We start from the raw sequence: 20,791 nt of genomic DNA, 5'->3' as shown, positions 1-20,791 counted from the left end.
TTAACTAACCTTTTGAAATCTTTGACATGTACAGTGCACGAACTAATGGGGAGGTCACTCTGATAGTGGGTACTGTACTTTGGAATTATAATCTCCAAGGCTTTAGTAATGTGATGGATTGTTTTAAAATAGCTTTGATGGAATTAATAAATGGTGGTGACACATAAATAAAATATTTAAGAAATAATTCTAAAGTACTTAAAGGTGTAGAAAAGGTAATGCAAGGTCAAAAGATCTAATCAGTGAAGAGTCACTGAAGCCGTGATCCAAAGCCCACTGAAGTCCATTAATGGGTGAAATATTTGGATTCTGTATCAACCTGAATAAATCCATAAATTGTGGCATTTGTTCAGTCCCAAATAAAGCCAGTGAATGCTGCTGCCTCCTGGTTCAGTTCTCCACTATCTTGCCTAGTCAGTTATACCCGGGCAGAGTAGATGTAACACACTAGACACATTTTACACCCACTTTGCACAGGTGTGACTGTTATATCCTTGGGGCAGCCGGTGTAGGAAGCAATCACTTGAGGCCAGAGAGCAGGCAGCTAACCAAAACCTCCATTTTATTTACATATATACAGAGAGCTCCTCAGCCGGTTGAAACCGGTTGAGCTAACCCATAATAAATCTAACTCAGTTGCCATAGCAACAAAACCATGACAACCAAATACACAACAGTGACTATGGAAGGTGCAAGGCCCTGAACCTCCAGCATCCCTCAGTTGCCAGTAAGTAGCTATCCAACACCTGCTGCCACCCTGCTATTCCCCACTCCAATGAGAACCCCCCTTACCTTCCTTGGAACAAGTAAATTGGGATAGCATGCCTCTCTGGCAAGAGATTTAATTATATATAACATTTGGAACCCTTATTCTCAGGCAGCAAACCCTGGATGCAGCTCCTCCAGGGCTCCTGCATTGCTTTCCCATAGGTATGATCAGAATGGCCACAGGAAGTTGTTGGTGTGGTCGAGGTTAGCTTCCTCTACACACATTTTTAAAGAAGCAAAACACAAAACGTAAATAGCAAAGAGTCACTAGGATAGTACTAGTGGCTAGAAACCAAGCTGGCACAAACACCTCAAGGAGAGATATAATTGCTCTCTATAAATAGATCAGAGGGATAAACACCGGAGAGGGAGAGGAATTATTTTGATTAAGGGCCAGTCTTGGCAGAAGAACAAATGCAGATAAAACTGGCCATAAACAAATTTAGGCTTGAAATTAGGCAAAAGTTCCTAACCATCAAAGGACTGACATTCTGGAACAGCCTTCCTAGGGGAGCAGTAGGGGCAAAAAACCCAACTGGCTTTAAGACTGAGCTTGACAAGTTTATGGAGGGGATGGTCTGATGAAGTCACCTACAGTGGCATGTGGCCCATCAGCAACTGCCAGTAGCAAATATCTCCAATGGCTGGAGATGGGACACTAGATGGGGAGGGCTCTGAGTTACAGTGAATTCCAGGTGTCAAGCTAGTGCAGAGATGGGCAAACTACGGCCAGTGGGTGACATCCAGCCCACGGGACTGTCCTGCCCAGCCCTTGAGCTCCCGGCTAGGGAAGCTAGCCTCCAGCCCCTCCCTGGCTGTTCCCCCTCCCCCGCAATCATGCCGCCGCACGGGCATCACTCTGGGCGGCGGAGCGACGCGCTCCTGCCGAGTACAGCGGCAGCATGTCTAGCTCCGGCCAGGCGGCACAGCTGCCAGACATGCTGCTCTGAGCGGCATGGTAAGGGGCCAGGGCCAGGGGGTTGGATAAGAGGTGGGGAGTCCCAGGGGGCAGTCAGGGAACAGGGAGTGGTTGGATGGGGTGGAGGTTCTGAAGTGGGGGGTGGACGGTCAGGGGACGGGGAACAGGGGGGATTGGATAAGCATGGGAGTCCTGGGGGGCCTGTCAGGGGGCAGGGGTGTGGATACGGGTCAGGAGACAGGGAACGGGAGGGTTGGATAGGCATGTGGTCCTGGGGGGGGCGGCTGTCAGGGAGCGGGGGTGTGGATAGGGGTTGGGGCAGTCAGGGGACTGGGAATACGGGGGTTGGATAAGGGGTGGGGTCCCAAGGGGCAGTTGGGGCAGGGGTTGGTTAGGGGCAGAGGGTCCTGGGATGGGGCAGTCAGGGGACAAGGAGCAGGAGGGGTTGGATGGGTCGGAGGTTCTCAGGGGGGCAGTCCAGGAGCGGCGCCAGAGTTTCTGGCGCCCTAGGCAGAATTTGGGGGGCGGCATTTTGTGCGCTCCCCATGGGGCGCGCAGGAGCTTCCGGTTCCACTCCCATCACGCCGCTGAAGAAGGACCCTCCTCCGAAATGCCGCAGGCGACAGTGACAGTCATTGAGCTGCTCAATTGCCTGCCGCTGTTTTCCGCGGCACGTCGGCAGAAGGTCCTTCTTCGGCGGCGCGACGGGAGCGGAACCGGAAGCTCCCATGCGCCCCGTGAGGAGCGCACAAAATGCCGCCCCCCGAATCCTGGCGCCCTAGGCGACTGCCTAGGGTCGCCTAATGGAAGCGCCGGCCCTGGGGCAGTCAGGGGGTGGGAAGTGGGATGGGGCAGATAGAGGGCCAAGCTCAGGCTGTTTCAGGAGGCACAGCCTTCCCTCCCCGGCCCTCCATACAGTTTGCAACCACAATGTGGCCCTTGGGCCAAAAAGTTTTCCCACCCCTGGGCTAGCGGGTCTCGCCCATGTGCTCAGGGTCTAACTGATCACCATATTTGGAGTCGGAAAGGAATTTCCCCCAGCTCAGATTGGCAGAGACCCTGAATTTTTTTCCACCTTCCTCTACAGCATGGGGCACGGGTCACTTGATAGTTTGAACTAGAATAAACGGTGAGGTTCTGTGGCCTGTGAGGTGCAGGAGGTTAAACTAGATGATCACAATGGTCCCTTCAAGCCTTAAATCTAAGAGTTAAAATGATGCAATGAAACCAGTGACAAGGCACACTGTACCAAATACAACATTCCTCAGGTAAAGCTAAAATCAAGATTAAAAGTTGGTCACTGCAGCAGTTTCTCAACAGTATATTACTAGATCATCATGCTATTAATTTTGCAAGCACTTTTTACAATGCCTACAGGAAGCATGCTTAATAGGCAATTACATGTATACAGGACACTCAAAGCAGCTATTGCAAAGTTACTGTAGTAACTCCTCACTTAAAGTTGTCCTGGTTAACGTTGTTACATTGCTGATCAATTAGGGAACATGCTCATTTAAGGTTGTACAATGTTCCCTTATAATGTTGTTTGGCAGCCGCCTGCTTTGTCCACTGTTGTAGGAAGAGCAGCCCGTTGGAGCTAGCTGGTGGGGGCTTGGAACCAGGGTGGACCGGCAGCCCCCCATCAGCTCCCCACTCCCCTAAGTTCCTGTGCATCAGCTGCCCAGCAGGCTATCAATTGCTGGCAGTTCAGCTGTCCCTCCCTCAACTGCCACATGCTGCTCCTGCCCTCTGCCTTGGAGCTTCTCCCAGGAGCCTCCTGCTTGCTGTGCGGGGAGGTGGGGGAAGCAGGGGATTAATGTCAGGATGTCCCCCTCCCCCCTGCTCCTGCCCCCCGCTTACCCCATCTTCACAGAGCAGGGGGAGACAATGACATGACATGACAGGGCTCAGGACAGAGGGAGCATGCTGGCAGCATGCTGCACTTGCTGATCTACTTAAAAAGTCAATGTACTTAGAGTGCAGTCAGCATACTTAAAGGGGCAATGCGCAGCTGGCTCGCTCTCTCACACACAGGGTGTATGTCTCTGTCTGCCATGCTGTCTCCCCTCCCTCCATTTGTGCTGCCTTGTAGAGTGTGAGGCTACATCAACAACAATGTGTTAACCCTTGAGTGCTCAGCTGTTCTAGTTCATCATTTAGCAGTAAGGCATCCCTGGGAAGTATCCCACCCTCTGACTCCACCACCTCACCCAAGCTTCACAGTCCTCATTGCTATGTACAGTATTAAATTGTTTGTTTAAAACATATACTCTGTGTTGTGTGTGTATAAGATAGTCATTTTTCTGGTGAAAAAAATTTCCCTGGAACCCCCACCCCATTTACATTAATTATTATGGGGAAAATGAATTCGCTTAACATTGTTTTGCTTAAAGTCGCATTTTTCAGGAACATAACTACAATGTTAAGTGAGGAGTTACTGTATAGTACTACTCAATAAATCAAGGTATTTCATTAGCTAATTAACATGATAATGTACTAATCTCATTTTGAAAGGAGCTGTATATATTCAAACAATACAATGATTGGTTGATTGCAATTAAATAGCCTTGATAAATCCCCCTTATAAAGAGCAAAAAGAGTTCTCTGGGATTGCATCTACATGCAGACAAGTGTGTCTTCACACTAGCATAAGAGGATAGGGTGTTTTGAGCACAACTGCCATGAGAAAAATCAGTGTTTTTGCCTCAACTCATAATCTAGCAATTGTGGAGCAGCAGGTTCAGCCATCAAAAAGGAAAATAGGAAATCAGATTTCAGAGCCATTGAGAGTGACTGTAGTTTAGTGGTGAGCTCCTGACCAAAGGGCTAGTCAATTCTCTAATCATGAATGAAAAATAGGTTGGAAAAAAAAATGGAAGTCAGCATAAACTCAATGGGCTTTCACCATAGAGACGGGACAGACAGAAACAAAACCCCCTTATTTGGAACAAATTGGTAAGTCACTGAACTGCACGTAATACAACTGGTTGTGGAGCCAGCATCACAACTCCTAGTATATGCAGTGGGAGAAAAGATACCTGAGCCTCTATAATGCAAACATGTCCACAGTTATAAAAAAAAACAGATTAGGGATGAATATGTTAGTAGAGTGGTTCTCAAACCATTTTTTCCACGGACCACTTGAAAATTGCTGAGGGTCTCGGTGGACCACTTAATGATCTTTCCAAATGTTGTTTGTACCATTAGCTAACTATTGTAAAGCGCTTTGGATAAAAGCGCTATATAAAAAAAACCTTGATAATGAACTTTTTTTGTTCTACAAATAAAAGCACAAAACTCATATTTTAAGATTAGTAGTCTTACCTTTCCAATGCGATGGATGTGCCCTCTCTCCCTTGCTGCGGCAGCCCCCAAACTGGGGCTGGGAAGGAGGGGGGTCTCTCCCCCACCACAGCAGCCACAGAGCTGAGGCTGGGAAGGAGGACCCTCTCTCCCTGGCAGCCACAACCCTGGAGTTGGGGAAAGTCGCCTCTTTCTCTGGCCATCGCAGCCCTGCACATCCCAAATTTGCCCCACTCCCTCTTCTAACCCCGCTGCCCCCTCCCACCTACCCCCATATTTCTCCCAAGGCCACCACCTCACCTTACATGTGCATCTTCTCCAGGGTCCAGGCACCTAAGTAGTGGAGCCAGACCTGTGTGGCTCCACTAATTAGGTGGGTGGCCCTTCATTCTTTCATGTGTGGCTGCCCAGGCGCTCAACTTAGAGGGAACTATCCACCCGAATGGAGCTCACGGACCAGTTTGAGAACCTCTGTGTTAGTGCAATCGATCTAGTAATTTTCCATGCTTCATGAAAGCTCATACATTTATGCAATTACATTAGTTTACTGTGAATTTATAATTGCAAGTGTGAGCAGCTAAATAGCTGTACAAGGTTGTAATTAATTGATTGTATACTCTGCTAATACTCCGCTGGTTTTCATATTCCTGACCAATATGCATTTATATGGTGATATGTGTTTTACAGTTGGCTGTTTTATAAGGATCTTCAAGAGCATATGTTTTAAATCAGCATTTCTCTTATTATGTAGGAAAAGTCATCCTAACAGTTCACTGTTTGGATGGCAACAGCATTCACCAGTCAGACCACTCAAAGTTTCCCATTCATTTGTTCAACATCATGCAGTAAAAGAAGATATCAACATGGAAAATTTGCCTTTGACTGTCCATTTTCTAACAGAGAGCCATGTACTGCAGGAAGAACTTTAGTCAGAATGATAAGAATGGAAATATTCTGGACTAACTTTTTTTTCCCTAAAACAACCATATTTCTAAATGAATGGCATTTCCTATAGCTCTATAACAATGAAAAACTCACACCATTTGTGATGTATCTACTTTTTTACAGACATGCACATCCTTGCATATAGCTGCATTTCAGCTAGTCCTGTTGTCAAAGTAATATATGACAGTTAGGAAGCATAGGTAACCTCAAATCAACATGTGTGTTGGATTTAACCTTGCTCTGCATTTTTTCTGCCCTATGTAGTATGCAATAACTCTGTAAGAATTTAAATGAAAGAATACTTACTAGTGTACTGGATGACTAATGTTAATTTTCCTAAGCCCGAATTATGGGAATCAAAATGTTTGTTGAAAGGGCCTTTTGTTTAACTACCATACAACTCTGTTGAAAACCTCTCAAAATCATCTTTATCTCACATTTTGCTTGAGCTAATGTATGAGGCAGGCCAATATAAATATCACTGGGATAATTATTGACTGTCACCTTAGGTCAAAGTGGCTCTGCTTCTGTTAAATGCTCCACTGCCTGGGGACAAGTACCAACATCAGGTGAGTGCAAGTCACCTCAACCCCCCAAACAAAGGTCAAGTCTGACACAGGGATGCTGGAACAATTTTTATAGTGGGGGTACTAAGAGCCATTGAACCAAACTGTAAACCATGTATATGATGGAATCCCCCCTCCCACCTCCAACACCCCTAGTTCAAGCACCTATGTTCTGTCAGGCAAGATGTAGTGGATATCTGCAAGGCAGCCTTGAAATAAGTGTCAGTCTGTGTGTCACTATTAAATAAAAACCAAGTGAGAGGCAGTAAGCACGAGTGGCAGCTGCTACAGAAGTACTCATCCGGGTATTCAAAGTTTGCTAACCAGCGGCACGACCAGTGATATGATAGCACTCTGCAATGGCTGGCATGGGGCTATCTGGAACTGGGAATGGGCGACAGGGGGATGGATCACTTGATGATGACCTGTTCTGTTCATTCCCTCTGGGGCACCTGGCATTGGCCACTGTCAGAAGACAGGATACTGGGCTAGATGGACCTTTGGTCTGATGCAATATGATCACTCTTATGTTCATCCAGCCCAAAGGGAACTAATGATGTGATTAATGTTGCACCTGTCCTAACTGCATCAATGCAACAGAGTAAGCCACTTCCAGGACTTGTTACCCAGTGAGGATAAGGAGGACATGGTACAAGGAGGATGAGGAAACATGGTACAATGATAATCAAATGCAATCATAGAGGCTGAAGTGCTTCCCAGTGGGTACAACCGAACATGGAACCTTTTAAGTGTTGAGAAGGAATACAACTGAAACATCTCCCATGAAGAGAATAAGAATTACCTTCTGGAGACACTGGCTGGCACACAGATACATTGTAGAATTAATGTCCAATCCAAATAAAACATTAACTGACCACACTGTACATAAAGGACAATAAACAACAGAATGTGAAAAACGGAAGATGAACCAGAGCCACCATCCACCAAGAGCAGCATTTGCAAATCCCAAGCTTGTGATGAGGCACAAGCAGTGAACTCGGCAGCGAATAAAGTGACAGACATTGGTGAAGAAACAGAAAGCACCAAACGGGCACCAAACACAAAGCACTTTGGCCAGAATGCACAGAAAGAGTTAGATACTCAAGTCCCAGTTTTGGGACCACTGCGACAGACAGGACTCCTGCTGAACCTTGAATGAGCCTAAACTCTGTCACCACCTAAGTTTTGCAGTACAAGCTCTCCAGAGACCTATGTTTCTGCTTCAGAGCACACACACTGCTGCCTCCCTGTAGGCATCTGGGCACCAACCTCCTGCCTAAGCCCCTGAATAATTCATAAACCAGGGGAAGACAGACATTCAGCCACATAAGTCATATGGGGGGCCTGATCTGGTAGGTGTGCTCAGAGGGCACTCTTGCTCTCTCTGGCTCAAATGACAGAGAGAGTGAGGCATGAGTGACTCTATAGCACAGTGATCAGAGCACTCATCTGTATAGGGAGCACTCATTTGTATAGGGAGCCTAGGTGCCTAACTTAGGCTTTGTGAATGGCAGTGATTTTATAGGCACCTAAAAGTTAGATGTTGTGATGCTGATTGTCACAGTGCTTAACTCCTTTTGTGCATTCAGGCCTTCATCACTAAGAAGGAGCTGGCCTGAGCCACGTTGCCCCAGGCAGGCAAGGCCAAAGCCTGAGCCTTTCACCTAGGTCTGAAGCCTTTGGGCTTTGGCTTCAGCCCCAGGTTCCAGCAAGTCTAACACCAGCCCTGACAACCCTATTAGAATGATGTCCCGGTTCACAGTTTGAGAACCACTAGATCAGAGCACACAGAACACACGATCCTGCTTCTCTGAAGCCTCAGTCTCGTTACATAAATACTAGCACCAGATTGGGTGAGGGATGTGGCATATGATCAGTTCTGAAAAGGCAGGGTCTGCTGAAAGCCCTTTTAAAAATGGCTACTAGCTTTCTATGGCTGAGGCACATCTAGGCTCAGGAGGAATCGCAGCATGCACTCTGGGAGAGTGCAAAAAGAGTTTTATCCTGCCTGAGTGGGCATTACCAGCAGCAGTCTCGTTCAGACCAGATACCCGGCCCAGGTAAAAACATGCACAAAACTCCTGGGTAGAAAAACAAACACAACAGTCCCACAGCAGGCCTACCTTCCCTCGGGGAGCCTTCTCTTTTTAACTGCCCTTCCAAGTCTGACCACAAGTACAGGTGTACCAGGGTGGGATTAATGAGCCCTCAGCAGCTCCTTAACCTTTGCTAAGCCACCCTGGAGTATGCACATCCTATCCCACTCCCCAGGAAAATAACTGTAAATAGTCAATCATCCCAAATTTTCAACATCATTTAATGTAGATTTGTCTGGATAGATTTATATGTTTGACTTTTTCTGAAAAAAAGACCCCTTTGTTTCTCAGAACATTTATCTGGTTTTAGTGGTTCTTTTTTAAACACCACAGCTTGGTGCTATGAACAATCTGTAGCAGCTGACTGAGAGAGGCAGGATTTGCAGGAAGCTGCAGCATCAGTCACTGTGAAGAACACACGTTTGTGAAAACTTTAGTCTTATGTGCCTTGCAAGGACATTTGGCTGAGGGGGCACAGGTGTGCATAGGTATTATTTTAATCACTGGCTGTTGCACTGCCAAAAACCAGGCTCCTGTTCATGCTGATATTTCAAAATTGTTGTTCCTGCTTGGAAAGGGCCAGGAAATGTTTGTTCACTTAACAATGACTCCGGATTTAAGTATTGCATGTAATGTTCAAAATCACTGCATACAGCAGGGGTGGGCAAACGTTTTGACCTGAGGGCCACACCTGGGTTTGGAAATTGTATAGCAGGCCATGAAAGCTCACAAAATTGGAGGTTGGGATGCAAGGGGGCTCTGCTGGGGGTGCAGGCTCTTGGGTGGGGCCAGAAATGAGCAGTTCGGGGTGTATGGGGGGAGGACTCTGGGGTGGGGCTGGGGATGAGGGGTTGGGGGTGCAGGAGGTTGCTTTGGGCTGGGACCGAGGGGTTTGCAGGGTGAGAGGGGGATCAGGGCTGGGCCAGGGGGTTAGGGCATGGAAGGGGGTCAGAGGTGCAGGCTGTGGGTGGCACTTACCTCAAGCAGCTCCCAGAAGCAGCGGCATGTCCCCCTTCCAGCTCCTATGCAGGGGCACGGCCAGGCGGCTCTGCACGCTTCCCCATCCACAGGTGCTACCCCCACAGCTCCCATTGGCCTCGGTTCTTGGCCAATGGGACCTGCGGGGGCAGTGCTTGGGGTGGGGAAAAGGGACAGAGCTCCCTGGCTGCCCCTATGTGTAGGCGCTGGAGGGGGGACATGCTGCTGCTTCTGGGAGCCGCATGGAGCGGGGCAAGATCCCAACCCCACTCCCTGGCTGGAACGGGTCAAGCCCTGGACCCTGCTTCCCAGCGGGAGCTTGGGGGCTGGATTGAAACATCTGGAGGGATGGATGCAGCCCCCAGGCTGTAGTTTGCACACCCCTGGCATAGAGGAATTGGTGCCATTAGTCATGTTTATTTTCCTAAAGGAAACATGCAGAGAGGTTTTTTAACATACACTGAGCAGAATGACCAAAATAATCACATTTTTGTATTTACCAGCCAATACTCTTGCATGTATTCATTATACCTGTATGTTGGCCTATACTACATTGCAGGGTGCCCATTATTACTTCTGCACAACCAGCTGTGCTACATTAGCATTCAGTATTTAACTGTTATCTTTTAGCACACACCAAGACCTTGTCTACATTGGGAAAGGATACTGTTTGAGAACATGTGCTAACTAGCACTAAAGGTATAACTACATTTGAGCTGGGAAGCATGATTCCCTGCTCATGTTGACATATATGTGCTAGTTCTGCTCAATTTAGCATGCTAAAATGTAGCCAGGGTAGTATGGGTGGTGGCCAGCTGCCCGAATCAGTAGCCATCTGAATTACCATAGCTACACTTCTATTTTTAGCATGCTACCTCGTTTAAAGCTAGTGCACATATGTCTACCAGACTGGAAATTATACCTCCAGCTCAAGTGTAGACATAACCTAGTTAAACACTTGCTATAGACAAAGACAGTCAGGTATAACATTATGCATCATGTCTTCTGGTCATGGTTAATTCTAGGGTCCACTCCAGAATTAACCACACACAGCTGACATGTTAGACACTGAGTGCAAAGCTGTATTTAACATCATGTTAGTTAACACTTGTTCTAACAAAATAATTCACACAAATACCAATAGATCCTGCTTTACAAACTACCAAAAACTTCACCTTGTTTCAGCAGCTGCTGAGCTGAGTCACTTGCTCAGTGACATAGTCGGTAGCAAATTTTTCTTACATTAAAAAGATTTCTCTGAGCACCTTAAGAACATCAGAATAGCCATACTGGGTCAGACCAATGGTCCATCTAGCCCAGTATCTGGTCTTCTGACAATGGTCAGCACCAGATGCTTCAGAGGGAATGAACAAAACAGGGTAATTATTGGGTGTTGCATCCCCTGTCATCCAGTCCCATTTTCTGGCAGTCAGAGGTTTAGGGACACCCATAGCATGGGGTTGTGTCCTTGACTATCTTGGCTAATAGCCATTGATGGACCTATCCTCCATGAACTTATCTAATTCTTTTTTGAACCTACTTATACTTTTCCCATCCTGCCCCCTAGCCGCAGGCGCCAACTTTTTTCTGCACCAGTGGGTGCTCGCGCCCCTGGCCCCACTCCGACCCCACCCCTGCCCCAAAGTCCCCACGCTAATTCCACCCCTCCGTGCCCCATTGGACCCCTCCCCAAAACCCTGCCCCAGCCCCTCCTCATTCCCCAAGCACGCCACATTCCCCCTCCTCCCTCCCAGGCTTGCCATGTGAAACAGCTGTTTCGCGGCGCAAGTGCTGAGAGGGAGGGGGGAGAAGCAGGACGCGGTGGTGCGCTCAGGGGAGGAGGCGGAGGCAGAGCAGAGGCAAGCTGAGGCGTGTGGGGGGGCAGGGCGCTGCTGGTGGGTCCAGAGCACCCACCAATTTTCCCTCAGCCCCGGAGCACCCATGGAGTCGGCACCTATGCCCCTGGCCTTTATATGGGGCATGATGTGGCCTGGTATCTCTAGCACTAAAGCAGTGCAGGGAGCATAGCTTTGGGCAGAATTTAGTATGACTGGAAGCCTGTACCCAAAGGCCCAGGATGGGAATATCAGATGTGTTGAATGCTGGGGCTGAGCTGCAGCAATAGAACTGTGTGAACTCAGAGCTAGCATGGTAAAGTGTTGGGACTCAAGTTAACTGGCAGCACTGAGGAAGAGGGGAAACTAGCCTGCCAAGGGTGAGACTCTGTGCTATGCCTTTAAGAGGCGTAGCACAGAAATCCTGGGCTGCTCTGGAGACTGGGGTGGCCTCCAGAATAATTTAGATAGTCCTAGGGGCCTCTCTGAATTCCAGCAGTCCCCCTGAAATGTCCTCCTATGGGTGACAGCACTGCCCAGTATGATGTGCTGTGGCTCCACCCCACCCCAGGTACCTTCCCCTACACTAAGACTAGCAAAGGGGTCCTTGGAAGCAGACTTACAGCTATCTGCCACCATGCCTGTGCTGGGGGAACTCTCCCCCAGCCAGATCTGGGCAATAAAGGGGCTGGTGCAGAGGTGAGAATATTACTAAGTCATCTTCTTCAGGAATATCAAATTCATAACACATTAAAAAACAAGAAGAAAAGCAAAGCTGTTATTTCTTCCACACAGATCCGCATTCTGATTAGAAATAAAGGCCTCAATGTTAATTGTTTTTTAATCAGAAGGAGCCTTCCTTCCTAGCCAGTTGCATAAATGAATGACCCATGAATTTCTGGGCCAGCTAAATCCATTTTGTATTATGATAATTTGTTCCAGGACCATATTTGTACATAAGAAGATTTTTATAATTTCAGTTACCTACATTTTTCTTTCCCAGCCTCTTTTTTTTAAAAAAACAAACAAAAAAAAAACAACCCACTGTAATATGAAATTTGTTGTAGCCTGCAGAGATTTGTTGTTATGAGTATCCTTAAATGAACTAGAGCTTCTGTCCAACTAATGTGTAGGAGGGAGCTAAGATGCCCAGGTATGCTGTTGATTTAGAGAGCACCCTCCTGGGGATTTTTATCTAGTAAAACTATTTAGGACATTTGTATTAAAATACTCCAGTTATCTCATGGCCTCCTAGTTCTCTATTCTTCACTCTTGCTAATGATATCAACTTTCTATTTTTCCCAGTGTTGACTATGTTCTTGATTCTAAAAAAACTGAATAAATAGAATGCCCTTATCCTCTCCCTAATTGTTCCCATCATTCAGTTGTCACTCCTGACTTCTTTGGATATTTTAACTAGACTGTATGAGATAATGTTTTGCTTTGATGGTCATTAATTAGGGTAGGGATAGGATCCAGAGTGACCTAGACAAATTTGAGGATTGGGCCAAAAGAAATCTGATGAGGTTCAACAAGGATATGTACAGAGTCCTGCACTGAGGACGGAAGAATCCCAGCATTGCTATAGGCCGGGGACTGACTGGCTAAGTGGCAGTTCTGCAGAAAAGGACCTGGACGAGTAGCTGGATATGAGTCAACAGTATGCCGTTGTTGCCAAGAAGGCTAACAGCATATTGGTAGGGGCATTGCCAACAGATCGAGGGAAGTGATTATTCCTCTCTCTTTGGCACTGGTGAGGCCACATCTGGAGTACTGTGTCCAGTTTTGGGCCCCCCACTACAGAAAGGATGTGGACAAATTGGAGAGAGTCCAGCGGAGGGCAATGAAAATGATTAGGGGGCTGGGGCACATGACTTATGAGGAGAGGCTGAGGGAACTGAGGTTATTTAGTCTGCAGCAATGAAAAGTGAGGGGGGATTTGATAGCAGCCTTCAGCTACCTGAAGGGGGGTTCCAAAGAGGATGGAGCTAGGCTGTTCTCAGTGGTGGCAGATGACAGAACAAGGAGCAATGGTCTCAAGTTGCAGTGCAGGAGGTCTAGGTTGGATATTAGGAAACACTATTTCACTAGGAGGGTGGTGAAGCACTGGAATGGGTTACCTAGGGAGGTGGTGGAATCTCCTTCCTTAGAGGTTTTTAAGGCCTGGCTTGACAAAGCTCTGGCTGGGATGATTTAGTTGGGGTTGGTCCTGCTTTGGGGTCTCTTCCAACCCTAATCTTCTATGATTCCATGATTCTCTGAATTCAGGTTTACGAACAATGGTGAATGCAGCTAAATCTACAGCTGTTGTATTAAAGGGATCCCGTGGCATCTAACTTATTACGATGTAGTGACAGTTTAAGACTGGGATTTTCAAAAGGGACAAAGAGTTAGGCATACAAATCTCACTGAAATTCAATGGGAGTTAGGTGCCTAATTCCTAGACTCCATGGCAAAGCTCAGCCTAAAACAATATAAGGTATGTGAAGACTTTTGCTGTGTTGTATGTTTCAGCATTCCGGACCAGATCCTAGAGTTACAAGATGTTTTGCACTGCACTGCTGGTGTAGTCTGCTTGCAAAACCTGTAGAAATCAGGGCAGAAATTGTGTCTTCTTATTTGTCTGTAAGCAACCACCACACTTTAGTGTGCTATATGAAGCCCTGACTATCTGGTGAGCTGTATGTTTTACACTGCCCTGGTGGCAGAAAACAACCCTGTAGCTGGTGGAAACAACCACTGGAAGATACCCCTGCACAGGGGAATCCTTGAGTGTCATAGAGCCTCTGCAGCACTCTGAAGCCACCTCACTCCTGGCCAGTAGTTCAAGGGGCATAGCCAGGAGAAGGAGTGTCACCAGGACATCCCCTACATCTGGTTGATCCCTGGCTGCTAGAACTGCTCTTAAAGGTCATTAACTACTGGTGTAGATTAAAGGAGCCATTAGACTACTTTAATTTAGGACAGGGACAGGATGAGTGCCCACTGTCCTCAGGATTTGGGAGGCACGAGGTGACTTATAATCACCTTACCACACTCCTGCCCCTCTCCAGACTTGCACCGAGTGCTCCTTGGCCTGTTCAAAAAACCTTGGCCAATAGATAATATTAGAATTTCAAAATTGCAGAAACATTAAGCATATAACAAAAGCACAATATGGAAAATAAACCATAAATTACCAATCTCCTCCCCCATGGAAAAAACAACAACTCCAGTAACTTTGTTGCTTCTTTCTTCTACAGAATGAAAAGCCAAAATATGCAAGTTATGAAATGAGCACCAGTCTCCAATATTTACAGACCTCCCCCCCATCATAACACAATATGGTACTACAGTCAGTCCTTGCAATTCCAAGATGACAGGAGTCTGAGGGATTCTGAAGTGCTTTGTCAATTCCTTCTGGCTTTTTTTTTTACATTGTTTCAGTGGTCTGAAAAATCATCACCTTTTGGTGCAGTGGAAGCTCAGAACAGGCTGAGTGAAGACAGCTGTGCTGCCATTGTTCCAATGTACTGCCATGGTGCAGTCTGATCCCTGTCACCGGCAGCCAAGAAGCCAGCCCATCTATACTATGCATGGACAATATGTGGCTGCTTAGGGTTTGCAGAAATTGGTCATTGTAACTGACGGATCCTTGTAAGTCAGAGGTGGGCAAACTACGGCCTGCAGACCACATCCGTCCTGCGGGACTGTCCTGCCCAGCCCTTGAGCTCCTGGCCAGGGAGGCTTGCCCCTGGCCCCTCCCCAGCTGTCCCCCTCCCCCACAGCCATGTTGCCGCGTGGGCAGTGTTCTGGGTGGCAGAGCGGCGTGCTCCTGCCGAGCACAGCGGCAGCGTGTCTAGCTCTGGCTGGGCGGCATGGCTGCCAGACATGCTGCTCTGAGTGGCATGGTAAGGGGGCTGGGGCCAGGGGGTTGGATAAGGGGCGAGGAATCCCGGGGGGCAATCAGGGAACAGGAGCAGTTGGATGGGGTGGAGGTTCTGGGGGTGGTGGTCGGGGACGGGGAACAGGGGGGTTGGATAAGCATGGGAGTCCTGGGGGGGGCTTGTCAGGGGGTGGGGGTGTGGATAGGGGTTGGGGCAGTCAGGGGACTGGGAGCAGGGGGGTTGGATAGGGGATGGGGTCCCGGGGGGCAGTTAGGGGTGGGGGATCCTGGGAGGGAGTGGTTAGGGGACAAGGCGCGTGGGGGGGTTGGATGAGTCGGAGGTTCTGAGGGGGACAGTCAGGGGGCGGGAAGTGGGAGGGAGCAGATAGGGGGCGGGGGCCAGGCTGTTTGGGGAGGCACAGCCTTTCCTACCTGGCCCTCCATACAGTTTGCAACCCCAATGTGGCCCTTGGGCCAAAAGGTTTGCCCAACCCTGTTGTAAGTGCTGAACTGAAGTGGACTGTAATTCTCTATATGATGTGTAGTCAGTCTGTAGACTACACTGGATGCCACTGAGTCAAATACTTTAAAACTGAATTTTAGAAAAGGATTGATGAATTAATTGTATGACCTTTAATAACAGTCACACTTGGCAGCAAGCTAAAATAAGAGTAATCAAATCTCATGCTGCAGGGCAAACTGCTCACTTGCAGGGCTCAGAAAGGAATTCTCCCCCTTCCCCCCCCCCCCCATACAGTATTGCCGAGTTAGCTAGATGCATTTTGGGATTTTTTTATTTGCCACTGAATCAACATGTTTGGTCTGATTTGTTATGAAAAAGCCAGTGTTCCTTTGCCACAAGTCAAAAGATGCATCAGAACCAATAACGTACACAATATTAAAATTCATGATATAAACTGCATTCCTGCCTACAACATATGGTAATTTAAAGTATGTCTCCTTTTTCTCTAGTTCATATCTGAGATGGTCACATTTCTCATGGCTAATGTAGTTTCTTCATACACTTTCTGTTTTGTTCCTGATACCAGACGGTTTCTTTGGGCCCATCTTTGCACCAGCGATGGGGACTTTTTCAGATTAGTCTATGGGCCTGGTTCTCCAGTGCCTGGAACCTGTGTAATCATTAACACCTGTGCAAAGTGCGTGTAAAATGTTACTATTCTGGCTTGGTAGCATTTTATAGCCACTGGGCACTTGCCATGCACATGACAACTATACAAGATGCAAGGCAGAGGAGCCTGAGGTCAGAGATGTAATTAATCAGTGAAATACCCACTCAATTCAGAATTTTTCAAGTAGCCACACACTGTGTAGAAAAACCCTAGAAAACCATAAACCCAGCATTGGAGAAAAAGAATGATCTAGGAAGAACAATCCTTGACATTATTGAGCAAGAAGGTGGGTCTGGTACAGAGAAACTCTGAAACCCCAATTTTACAGGCAGAAATAAATTCCATTCCCTTACCCAATCCTATATTACTACTATTCCTATGCCTATCTCCTATTTATCATTCAGTGTGTTCTATGCTGTCAGCTATTTTTAGGTCTCCTTAATCCTTCTCCTGTCTTCTCCTTTTTTTAGTCCAGACTGATAACTGTTTCCTGGAACATGAGCTGACAGGATTCCAAATATTATTTTAGTGCCCCTGAAATTAAGGTAAGATATTTTTAGCTGTTTTTACTTATTTATCTTTTTGGACTATTTTTATGGGCTTTGTTTTATCTTGTTTAATGTTTTCCAATTCCTCTGTCATTACATTTCTTCCAGCCAATCAGCTCTAATTTAATGTCTTCCTTATTGTTTTTTATAATCTTCCTTGAGCATTGCTCTCAAAGCCACATGCTGTAATTTCTCTTGGACACACTGTGCCCTCTGCAGTTTAGTGTGTCTCAAAACCCAAATCTTTTTTTCCTCAGCCCCCTTATAAACAGTATGGGGAACATTTTCAAAGGCATAAATGGCAGTTAGATAGCCAGCTCCCATGGAAAGTGAGTGGGAGGTAGGAGCCTAACTACCATGTGTGCCTTTGAAAGTCTCCCACTATGGCCTTAAACCTGCCCTTGATTGTGCAGGTGTGAAGGAGGGGAAAGGGTGGAGGTAGGCATGACTAAGGGAGGAGGTGGCATCCTGCTGGTAGTTAATAATAATATCTAGATCTTCTCATCCATAGACTTCAAAGCGCTTTACAAAGAATGTCAGTATTGTCCCCATTTTGCAGATGGGGAAACTGAGGCACAGAGTGGTAAAATGATTTGCCCACTAACTCCTAGCAGGCCAGTAGCAGGAATAGAATCCAGAGTCCTAATCCTGTGATCTAGCCACTAGACTACACTGCCTCCTTATATCTAAGATATGAACCACAACAATCCAGGGATGCAATCTGCTGTTAAAAATAGTGTGGTTAGGCAATATCTGCTGAAGATGTATGCTCCTACTCCAAGGAACAGTATCAAGTACACCAACACCATAGTGCATAGTGGTAATAATTAGGCAGATATTTTATGCGAGTTTGCAAAATGTCTCATTGAAATACAGCTGGCTACAGGCTGCTATAGATACTATACGGAAGTTTTACTGCTCAAGGTCTTATGATCAAGAGTAAATCAGGAAAAATTCCAATAAGTCAATGGAGATAGACTGGCATAAAACAGAGGAGAATTAGGCCTAATGAGTTTTTCTACGCTACAAACCTCTCTCTTCATCCTGATCAGAAAACATATACATGACCTAGGCAATCCCCTTTCAGCATGTTGTACTGTTTCTGGGATGGGTGGGTCTTCCCAACAGCTTTTCTAAACAGCCCTCAGATTACAAGAAATTGACAGCATTCTCTAAATAACCATTTGTTTGTTCAGCTGACTTCAGACCAGCTCCAGAAAGCACAGCAATGCCACAGAATTAGCTGCTCACTTTTCAGGGAAGCTGATGCTGGATAGCTAGTACCCAGACAGAGAAAGAGACAAGACACAGAGAGAGAGAGAGAGAGAGGACAAAGAGCTTCATCGCCAATTTCTAGATGTCCAAATTCACATTTGAGATGAACTGAAGATCTTCTATGCAGGAAAGTCAGTTTCCCAACAACTGGGCTTCACGGAGAAGCCATGTGGTTTACAGGATCAAGCACAGGCCATGGGACAAGGACTGCAATTTTGTAATCTGGGCTTTACCACTAATTCACTGTGTCATTTAGCAAATTACATAGGACCTGATTCACTATGACTCAGCACCTTGTATAGTCATTCAGAGCAATGTGTAAAGTGGACATGTAAACACTACTAAGCCAGAATGGTAGCATTTTACACCTATTTTGCCTTGGTATAAGTCACTACATTAGGTGCAGGGGAATAGTGAATCAGACCTTACTGTCTTAACCAAGGATGTAATGAATTCAAGATAAGAAAATAATAATACCTACATCTTACATAACACATTCCACAGTAAATCTCAAAGAGCTTTATGAAGAAGTACACATTATTATCCCTCTTTTACAGATGGGAAACTAAGGCACCGACAGGAGAAGTGACTTGCCCAAGATCAGCCAGCCGGCAGTGGCAGAGACAGGAATAGAATCCAGATTCCCCCGTCCACTGACCTATCCACTAGGTCATTTCGGAATTTCTAGTTCTAAGTCCGATGTTCATCTTCTAGGTCACTCAGGCAATATTGACTCCGGCCTTTTTCTCTCTTTTTGTCTTAGTTTCCCTAGCTGCATAAAGGAATAGTACTACAATTGGCCTATGTTGCAACGTGTTATGAGAAATAGTGTTTGTATAGTGCTTTGAAAAGCGTTTGTGTGTCTTGACCCAAGCTGCATGTTGCTGTGAAGTGATATTACTGTTAAAAAACAAAGTCCTGATGCACTGAAATTACAATGCCAGTTTTAATTCAATGAGCAGCCTTTTTGACTTGTATACATTTGTTGTAAAATCCTAATAAAAGTAATGTAAACAGCCCCTGCTCTGAATGGTATTATTATTGTAAAACTAAATTTAAGGAGAATCTTTAGAAAACTGGCAGAACATCCAAATACTTTGCCCTGTGCTTGCTTCACATAATAACAAAGTTTTGATTCACTCCCTTTCTTTCAAAACCTGCATTAACTATGATTACTGTGTTCCTTTGCCAAGAATCATAAAAAAAGACTTTGGATAAAAGACTCTTTAACCATTTAATCCATGGAATAGCAGCTTGGAACTTGCATGCATACGTGTACAGATCAGGTTGGCTATATATTCTACTTGGTGCATTCTATCCTGGACAAACCATACTTTGGGCAAAGCCTTCCTGACATGAGTTCCTGTGAATCTCTGTTCACCAACAAGTCTCAACATCCCATCTAAAACCTTCCCGTGCCTATGTTTATTGTGTTTTGTGTGAGCATGCGTGCGCGCTTGCGCTATGGGTGTTGTCGTTCTGGCTATAGAAAGGATTTAGGACGGTGGCATTTCCCTTTCACCTAGTTAATGTTCAGTCAGTCTGTACTCTGCTGCTGGGGGGCTTGGGATAAGGTACCTTTTCTAGTTGTGACACTCAAGTATTCTGATTTTAAACATAACAGCATCATAACTGGGTCCAGCCATGTGTGAAGTAGAGCTGGCAGCAAAGAGTTTTCCCATCGTGGGAAAGTTTGAGATTTCAAACCCGTTTCTATTCCATATCAGGATGCAACTGAGACATTTTCAAATTTTTCACAAAAAAACCAAGAGACCCACCCCAGAATGGCCAATAGCCACTGTGGTTAGGACACTCACACGGGATATGGGAGACCTCAGTTCAAGTTGTTGCTCCAAAACAGGAAGAGCAGAAACCTGAACACAGCTCTCCCAGAGCACAGGTGAAGGCCTTAACCACTAAGCTATAGGCTATTCTAGAGCAGTAACTCTCAACCTTTCCAAACTACTGCACCTCTTTTAGGAGTCCGATTTGTCTTGCGTACCCCCAAGTTTCACCTCACTTAAAAACTACCTGCTTACAAAATCAGACATTAAAATACAAGAGTGCCACAGCACACTATTACAGAAAAATTGCTTATGTTCTCATTTTTACCATATAATTATAAAATAAATCAATTGGAATATAAATATTGTACTTACATTTCAATGTATAGTATATAGAGCAGTATAAGCAAGTCATTGTATGAGATTTTAGTTTGTACTGATTTCACTAGTGCTTTTTATGTAGCCTGTTGTAAAGTTAGGTAAATATCTAGATGAGTTGATGTACATTTTGGAAGACTTCTGCATAACCTCAGGGTTATACCTGGTCCACAGATAGTTTTCTAGAGGATTGGTAAGGTCCTTAGGTGTGCAACGACGGGCAGAGTCTTCAGCCTCAAGGGATGGGAAGCTGAACATAATAAACTAAGGTCTCTTTTGTGTCCTGCCAATGGGATCACTACTATGTTGTTCCAGGAGCCCACTAACAAAAAATGAAATGGCCCCTCCATGGCTATGGAAGGGTGTATTGGAGTTTCAGAGCAGGCACTTATGGTTAC

General features: G+C 46.1%; 1 protein-coding gene and 1 long non-coding RNA gene across 4 annotated transcripts in view; one reads left to right on the top strand and one right to left on the bottom strand.

The window, feature by feature from the left end:
* SLC9A3 (solute carrier family 9 member A3) overlaps positions 1-20,791 on the bottom strand; it is a 211,122-nt gene that overhangs the window by 159,500 nt on the left and 30,831 nt on the right. The window lies entirely within an intron of this gene.
* Positions 677-19,068, top strand: LOC123364085. The gene is made up of 3 exons (XR_006576995.1): positions 677-727; positions 16,879-16,953; positions 18,789-19,068. It is a non-coding gene; the product is annotated as an uncharacterized LOC123364085 (long non-coding RNA).

This window comes from Mauremys mutica, chromosome 2 (genome assembly GCF_020497125.1).
Source record: "Mauremys mutica isolate MM-2020 ecotype Southern chromosome 2, ASM2049712v1, whole genome shotgun sequence".
NCBI lineage: Eukaryota > Metazoa > Chordata > Testudines > Geoemydidae > Mauremys > Mauremys mutica.
This window is presented reverse-complemented; position numbering and strand designations above follow the sequence as displayed.